Here is a 9,460-nt window from a genome sequence, read left to right as displayed (position 1 = left end):
ACGCACAATAACAGGCGCATCCCTGTTGATATGCAGGGATGCGCCAGTTTTTGTAAATCTGCCCCCAAGTGGTTAGTGTTGCTTCTGCCTGGTGCCGATTTTCTATTGGCCGAAATTCCACTGCTAATATGTCTGCTGATGTGATTCCAGTTGATTCCGGAATCTCCCTAAACAGCCTTAGCAGGTTCCCTCTATTTAAGGTGTCCTGCCTGTTTTGAGTTGGGTATTTGGGCAGAAATGTCAATTTTGTTTGGCAACCCTTGATGCTATTAGGTGATCCCACTGGAAAGGTTTATTTCGGAAGCTTGGTATCGAATACAGGGTCTTGTCTGTCGAGGCTTGCTTTATTTAGTAAAGCTTGTACTTGGTTCGAGAAGTTAACCTTTCAGGTTGGCGTGTGGGGGAGCAATTTCCCTGCAATCTGGTGAACCTTTTGCAGTGAAGGGTTGGGAGTCCCATTTTTGTTTAGCTTGCATGAGCGTTCTTGGCCATTGAGGATATCGATATGGTTTTCCATTTGCAAAGGTTTTGTTTGATTACATTTCCATGATGGCTTATTTTTGGTGATACGTTTGCTTGGTCTTGAGGAGTTGCGGCAGAAAGTGTTAAACCAGGGGACTGGCTTGAAACAGATAAACCCATGTTCTCTCCTGGATTTTTCTTTTTGTCCATTTGGCCCTCTCTCTTTCCGTTGGTGGTCCCGTCATTTTTATCTTGCTTGTAGAGTAATTTTTTCTGTTTTTAAACCATCTTTTGTCTCAGCTGGGGTTTACTATAACTTCATCCGGAGGAGTGGGCTAATTCCTTTGATATGATATTCAATTTTTTTGTGATGATTTATTTAACATAGCAGAGGGAGCCGAGTCCAACAGCCCTGAGACGTTCTTGCCGCCGCCGGCGGATACATTTATGGATACATGTTCTATTGTTAGCTTACGGTGTTGTGCAAAGATCGGATAGATGTGTTTGATGCCTGCTTCCATTTGTTTGGAAGTAATCGCGTCAGTCCTATAGCACAGTGAGCACAGGATCCATGGCTTGGCAAACCCATCGCTGTTAGGGTATTGTACCAAGGAAAAAAATAAAAAAGTGTTGGATGGAAAGCAGAATTAACCTCTGCAGCTGTTATTTTGCATATGACTGAGGTGGCCAGGTGGACAAAACAAAATAATGGAACAGATTAAGGGGCGAGGGTAATTACCAGTAGCTGAGATTAATTTTGTCAACCCACCCATCGTTTTTTTTGTTCTCCTCACTGTGTTTTACAAGAGGGTAACAGAGTGGGGGCGGGGGGACATCTCCCCATGGAGAGTTCTTACAGGGGGCATCAATGGATTTTGCCAGGAGCACAATCACACAGAATGAACCCCAACACCAGGAGGAAGGGATGGACGGGAGCAGCAAAGGGTGATGGATCCTCGATTCTTAAAACAATTGATGCTGGTCTGTAGCTGATCTGTTGTTTGGAAGATCCTTGGTGACTTGGTATAGGTCAAAGGTCAGACAGTGAAGTGTAACAGAACAATCCAAAATGGGTCCCAAGTAGATAGGGCTCTAAGGGGACTATATTCATAGAGGGCTGCCAGTGTTGTCCTAGTTCACACAGCCCCAGGAAACGATGCTTCTGTCCAAGGTGTGATGCTTCTCAGATGGACAGTGCTGAAGACTGTCAGTAGAGAGGTCTGTCAGTGGCAGTGTAGCGTGGTTCTGTCCAAGGTGTCATACTTCTCAGATGGACAGTGCTGAAGACTGTCAGTAGAGAGGTCTGTCAGTGGCAGTGTGGCGTGGTTCTGTCCAAGGTGTGATGCTTCTCAGATGGACAGTGCTGAAGACTGTCAGTAGAGAGGTCTGTCAGTGGCAGTGTGGCGTGGTTCTGTCCAAGGTGTGATGCTTCTCAGATGGACAGTGCTGAAGACTGTCAGTAGAGAGGTCTGTCAGTGGCAGTGTAGCGTGGTTCTGTCCAAGGTGTCATGCTTCTCAGATGGACAGTGCTGAAGACTGTCAGTAGAGAGGTCTGTCAGTGGCAGTGTAGCGTGGTTCTGTCCAAGGTGTGATGCTTCTCAGATGGACAGTGCTGAAGACTGTCAGTAGAGAGGTCTGTCAGTGGCAGTGTAGCGTGGTTCTGTCCAAGGTGTGATGCTTCTCAGATGGACAGTGCTGAAGACTGTCAGTAGAGAGGTCTGTCAGTGGCAGTGTAGCGTGGTTCTGTCCAAGGTGTGATGCTTCTCAGATGGACAGTGCTGAAGACTGTCAGTAGAGAGGTCTGTCAGTGGCAGTGTAGCGTGGTTCTGTCCAAGGTGTGATGCTTCTCAGATGGACAGTGCTGAAGACTGTCAGTAGAGAGTGTTAGAAAGGCGACCCCGGGGGAGGTAGAAGATGTCGGGCCGACCACCCCTAGGTCCACCCCTCCTTCGAGAAGTAGCCGCGCGTTACCGAGAGGCCTCCTGGGTGAGGGTCCTCTCCTAGGATCATACAGCAGAGTAATCACAACACTACACACGGACACCACACAGGAGGTCAAATTCTTAAGCTTTTATAGATAATAAAGGTTGCTGGTTCTTGGCAGTATATACAGGCAGATCAAGGGATCCGTAAAGTCTCGTAAAGGGGGGTAAGGTAGCGGGACAGCCTCAACCTGGGTGGAAGAAGGGATACCCTATGCACAGCTCTCAATCCTCGAGCTGGGGGGTTCCGAGAGGTCGGGCCGCGGCAGCGCCAGCAGGCTCTCAAGATGGTTTCAGCGAGGTAGGCCGCGGCAGCGCCAGCAGGCTCTCAAGATGGTCTCAGTGAGGTAGGCCGCGGCAGCGCCAGCAGGCTCTCAAGATGGTCTCAGCGAGGTAGGCCGCGGCAGCGCCAGCAGGCTCTCAAGATGGTCTCAGCGAGGTAGGCCGCGGCAGCGCCAGCAGGCTCTCAAGATGGCTTCGGGTTACAGGAAGGATGAGTTCGTCTGGTGTCGGCCGTGACAGCGTCAGCAGGGCTTCCAGTCCAGGATACAACTGGGGTCCTGCTCCGGGGCTGGCCCAGATATAGGGCTGGAGTCCTTTGATGTCCGGACCCTCGCGCCTGGGGGCTGGAGGGGCCGGGATGATGGTGTCCAGACACCCAGCAGGCAGGTGGAGCCAGCGCCCAGGGAGGCCGGAGGCGATCGATACCAGGCGTCCGGGGACGGCTGGGGACCATCGAAACTCCCCTTTCCTCCGGGATCCGTCGAGTGGCCACTCGACCACCTGGGTGGATCCTGGCGCCTCGATGTCGGGGCTTCGCTGGAGCCGGGGCTAGGGCAGAGGCCACGTGCCCCGGACGTGGTGGTTCCAAGATGGCGTCGGGGAAGGCCTCGTGTTCGGGCGTGATGGGCCTGGGATGGAGCTAGGCCGGTAGTGTTGATCCGGGATGGTAACCAGACCGGCAATGTTGGTCGTGCATGGTCGGGCTGGAGGGGCTGCCCGAGGCTGAGTGGAGGGCTGATGATTCAGAAAAGGGGGTGGTGATGAACAGAGTGTCTGAATTAAGCAGACCACTCTTACCCAGTCCAAAGATCAGGGCTTTATCCATCACCGGTATTTAGCTCACTGCCCCATCCCAGCTCAGAACCTGGCTATATGCAAATTAGTCTGTCCCTGGCCCAGTGCATCATGGGAACAGGGCAGACCAAACTACCAAGCCAATTCTTCACCAGAAAGGAGACAAGCTTCCGGGGACCGGTTTCTGCCATTTCAGGCGTCGTCGGCCCGGCTTGCTTGAATCCTGATGGAGCAGTGAGCAAGGGACTCATGTCTGAGTATACCCTGCCACACCTATAGTGGCCAAAAACGATTCAGAAAAGGGAGTGGTGATGAACAGAGTGTCTGAATTAAGCAGACCACTCTTACCCAGTCCAAAGATCAGGGCTTTATCCATCACCGTTATTTAGCTCACTGCCCCATCCCAGCTCAGAACCTGGCTATATGCAAATTAGTCTGTCCCTGGCCCAGTGCATCATGGGAACAGGGCAGACCAAACTACCAAGCCAATTCTTCACCAGAAAGGAGACAAGCTTCCGGGGGATGTCGTCTGGGGCCCGCCGCGCGGGAGAGGTAGGACCACGCCATGAGGCCGGGTCCAACACGCGTCCCCCCCAGCTGAAGGCAGGGGAGAGTCACCCATCTTCTTGGGGGTTCTCCTCGCCGAGGCGGAAGAATCTGGACAGGCCGTCAGCATTGGCGTGGTCGTTGCCAGGGCGATGTTCTACAGTGAAGTCCATCCCCTGCAGCAAAATGGACCAGCGCAGCAGTTTCGGGTTTTCCCCCCGCATCTGCATCAACCACCGCAGGGGCCGGTGGTCGGTCTGGACTCGGAAGTGGGTGCCGAAGAGGTAGGGCCGGAGCTTCTTGAGGGCCCACACCACGGCGAAGGCCTCCCTCTCGATGGTGCTCCACCATTGTTCTCTTGCCAGCAGGCGTCGGCTGATGAAGGCCACAGGCCGGTCGACCCCTTCGGGGTTAACTTGTGACAGGACCGCCCCGATGCCGTGCTCCTGTCATGTATTCCTATAGGTTCTGAATCGATCCCCCTATTCCTGACCCTATTCTGGTTAAACTAACTATCAAGTTAACTAACAGTCAGCCCATGAGGCAAGACAAGCCCCCATGATGCAGATACCGTTATCTGACGCAGTCACACTACGGCACAGGAACGTGTTATCTGATTAGGTCATAACGCTTGAGATCTAATTAGACAAGCAACATTCCTCCAGCCCCTGATAAGGCATACAACGTTCTCATAACAAATCAAACCTATGACAACCTGGGAAAAACCCTGCGGCCATTGTTTTGATTTCACAGAGAACTTTAGTAAAGAATGTGCTAACGAGCAAGTCGTATGACATCTTTATTGACGTATCTATGTCCATCCTTACGTCAATCTCGGCACCTTTAAGGTATAAATATTACCGATCTTGCCCTATGCAAACACACGCGTGGTGACAAGACGGAGCAGCCACACTTGCCGAAGCCGAGAGCAGAAGCAGACCCCGCTGGCGCAGCCCCGCCTTCCTGACGCGCTGAGAGACGCGCTGCTATCTCAAGCCGAGAGACCCAGCACCGGCGCTTCCGGGTAGCCCTCGCAGGCAGCCTGGAATATCGAGACCAGAGAACGAGATACCATTCCTCATTCATCCTAAATTCCAGGTACAGAACTGAATAACCCCTCACAGAGAATTCCTTAGTTATTCACTTGGCAAAAACAAACTTAACTTAAACTGTAACTTTCTATTCCCGCCCACGCATTAGACTTAGGTCAGGTACACGGGGTAGGCGTATTTAGAAACACCAGTTGAGTACGTTTAGTCAAATGTATATGTGTATGTAAATATATTTTAATCATTTTAAACATCATATGGCTCAGAAACCATATCAATGTTTTTACAGTATTATTTTATACTATTGCTTTTAATGTATGCACTTTACTTAACTATAAGTATTGCAATAATATCGATCCATTTCTCATGTATGAGAAAAGAGACTGATCAATAAATAACACCTTTTTATTGAACACGCCCGTCTCTTCCTTTTCTCTACATTCTGATGAGACTAAGAATGCACGTACTGACTGAGTAAAATAATTGCCTTGTGCTCACACGACTCTCGAGATTGACTCTTGATTAGGGGAGAGCAAAGTTGTCATGTTCTATGGTTGTCAGAAACTAAATCCCTTCTTGTCTAATCAGGGAAGTGAATTCCTCCTTGAACATTCGAGAAAGTTTCTAGCGAACTCTGAGCTACGCTGGCAAACCCAAAACTTAAGTCTAGTATCGACAGTAGTAGACCTAGTTAACGTCTGGCCTAGGCCTTTACTGCTGTAGGTATTATTCCAATGCGCAGAGCCTATTGGGAAGATAGGAACTACACTACATGGCGCCCAACGCGTTTGGAAAGGGCGATAAAACTAACGTAAGACATTTAGAGTAACTCAGTCGTGCTTTCTCACTCAGACCCCTTTTCCCAAATACTCCAAAGACGTCTGGAGTGGGTGAAAGGTAATATCCTCCAAAACCTCGCAGGAGGGAACTCCTATGTATGGTTCTTGGTATAGTCAACGTTGAAGGATAAACTGTTCCAAAATATTGTGCATCTAATCTTTGTTCCATAAGAAACCTGATCTGCAAATACACATAATACCATCCTGTCGGTAAAATGGGAGACAGTGATGAAGAAAGAGAGGCAGTTAGATTAGCAACTGAACTCGCAGCAGCGGATGCTACTATGCAAGACGCAGACCCGGAGATAATACTCATCCCGGTCATCAAAAGGAGATCTATAACGATAAAACTTATAGAAAATGGACTGACACCTAGAGGTGGCACAGTCATATTCGTAATCGAGGCACACGAATATCGGCAGACAGAGGTATACTATTCATGGATAAATTTTCCAGCAGCAAATGCTGTAACAAAGTACTTCCACTATTACAAAATAGAGGAACCTCCTGAAATGTACACTCCTTTCGAGGAGGTGGAAGTACCACTCAAATTCCAAGAGCATTTGCTCTTATTTAATGGCGCCCTAAAACACAATAATCACATCACAAGGCTCGGTCCTTTAGGTAGACCAGGAGCGACGTGGCCTGTCTTAGCCGGATACACACCACACCCAGACATCGAAGGGATGTCTACAGGAGAGCTGTTAATACAGCTAAAACAATTACTAAAAATTCATAGACAATTAGTCCAGTATGTAATGCGGACTTCAACAATTCAGCCAGCGATTAAACTTCCACAGCTGACCCCTCACCAGGGGAATACAAATAAAATCACACCACAGAACATCCAATCCTGCCTAGGTAAAGTTCCAGCTAAACGGGAACAAATACCATTCTGGTTGGCACAGAAAATCACCCAAATAGAGGCGGTGTTTCCTGACACCACCCCGCTAGAAAAACACAGGATCCTGACTATATGTCTCCCAATGGGAATCGCACCACACATAGAGGACTGTGACACTTGGGGTACAGTCTTTGCTTCAATCTACACAAAAACGCACGGTGTTCCATCCATTTCAGTAATACCAGATGTGCTAAAACAAATTCAAGATGAATACGGTCCAGAACCTGTTTTAACTCTTGGTATGAAATTACTGAAAGACTTCAAGCAGGTCTCGGCTATATTATTAGCCAACATAAAAGGTGAAGCAGCAAACGTGGCGATCCGCCAGAGGTTAAAAGAGACAGATATAGCAGACCAACCAGCTGAAATTGCCAGAATCATAGAAAAATCCTATGAAGAACTAGGCAGAGATAGTCTAGGTGGAATACCAGTAAAACCGCAACTGACTACAAGTCCAGAAAAAATATTTTTTAATAATAATTCACCAAAAAAGAACTGGGATGGAACCAAACAATCCAATCCTAAAGAAAAGAAATTCCAGTCCCGAGGGAGGTCTCCCAGGCGAAGAGAGAAATCTCCAAACCAAAGACAGAGGTCACCGCAGAGTGACCCCTCTGGGAATAGATATAACCTTAGAAATAGGGATAATATTAAAAAACCTGATAGATATCAAGACATTGATACACGTCCCTCTCAATCTTTTCAGACTTCCTCGCAGAAATCGGAAAGAAGAGGACGATCAGAAGAGCACGCCAAGTCCAAAGACAAGGAACCTGCTCAGCTAAAAAAGAAATTACAATTTCCAAAAAAGAAGGTAGCCAGTATCAAGGTAGTTAACAATGCCGAGAATACTGAGGACACAACTGAAAAACGGAGAGTGGGCTCAGACAATGCTAGACAGCGCAGCAGAGGTGAGCATAGCTCGCAAAGTCCTTATGAATCATCTGGAGACAGTGGACACGAATGAATATCTTCAAGTGGAAACTGCAGACACCAGAGTTAGCAAACCCCACAAGATATACGAGATAACATTACGTATAGAGGGAGATAAGACTAGGAAAATAAGGGGACTATTTTGGGATAATCTCTCCAAGGGCTATGATATCCTTCTAGCTGAAAAAGACTGGCCACCAGAGTTTGTCAGGGAGTGCCCTCATGGCGAAGAAATAATTATGCCTGCCTTCTCAAATCAAATCCCGATTCATAAAAAATACACACTTGCTAGAAAGTGGGCAGTGGCCTTAGCACCTGCTTTATATAAAAATCATGTAGGATGGGATGAGGATTCTCCTCCTCACAAAATCCAGTTAAAATCACAACCTACTGCACAAAGGCAGTACCCAATTAAGCAAGAAGCTAAAAAACAGGTAAATGAAATACTAGATCAGCTAGAATACCAGGGGGTGATTGAAACTTGCACCTCACAAATGAACAATCCTTTGTTTCCGGTCTCCAAACCAGACAACTCATATCGTCTAGTTTTGGATTACCGACACCTTAACACATGTTGCAAAACATTTGCAGTGCAAAACTCACACAGTGATGCACTAATGAATAACATAGTGCGCAAAAAATACAAAACAACCTTGGACATCTCCAATGGATTCTTTTGTCAAAACATAGCACCAGAGAGCAGATATTTAACTGCATTCTCAGTAAATGGCACTCAAAAACAATTCTGTCGGTTAGCCCAGGGGTACAAGAACAGCCCGGGGGTATTCTCAGCGAGAGTAACAGAATTACTACAACTATATGATGATGAAGCATTATCTTATGTCAATGACATTTACTTAACAGATGATGACTTGGAGACTCACTTGAAAAGGGTGAACACCATAATACTTGGGTTCGCTGCAGAGGGTTACAAATTCAACTTTAAAAAGTCCAGAATTGCCCATCTGACAGTCCTATTCTTAGGATATGAGTTATCAAGTGAAGGTAAAAGCCTGGCAGACAATTTCCTAGAGAAATGTGCCGTAATCCAAGCTCCTAAAACACTAAAAAACCTACAGTCAATTCTAGGCTTCCTAAATTTCGGAAGAACATACATTGCAAATTACGCAGAAAGGGTCAAACCCCTTTATGATCTGATTAAACCAGACTTTAAAAGATCTAATTGGACTCAAACACACACAGAAATTTTGAGATCCTTACAAACAGACATGCTAATTAAAACAAAATTAGAAACACGTGATAACACACGCAATCTTGTGATTCGAGTCATCCCAGGGAGATGCGGATTCACATACCTGACCTCTAATGAGGGAGAAAAGGTACCAATTGCACTCAAATCACACTTGTATACAGAAGCTGAACAGAAATTCAGTAATACAGAAAAAATCATTCGTGCAGTTCAAACCGCAATAGCTAGAGAAAAAGACATAGCTGATGGTAGACATATCGCAGTCAGAACAGCAGAATCAGCCTTTGAGGCACTAACAACACCGTGTAATTTACCAACAACAACATTGAATCCGGAATGGATACAATGGGTGAATTCAATCACAACGGACAAAGTATACTACTACTTTGATCCAGTATTAGAAGAATTAAAAAATCTAAAATATGAAAAGACGTATCCTCTGCCAATCGACGTTCTGC

Source organism: Lissotriton helveticus, chromosome 7, assembly GCF_964261635.1.
Source record: "Lissotriton helveticus chromosome 7, aLisHel1.1, whole genome shotgun sequence".
Classification (NCBI taxonomy): Eukaryota; Metazoa; Chordata; class Amphibia; order Caudata; family Salamandridae; genus Lissotriton; species Lissotriton helveticus.
The sequence above is the reverse complement of the archived record's forward strand: the minus strand, read 5'-3'. Positions refer to the sequence as shown.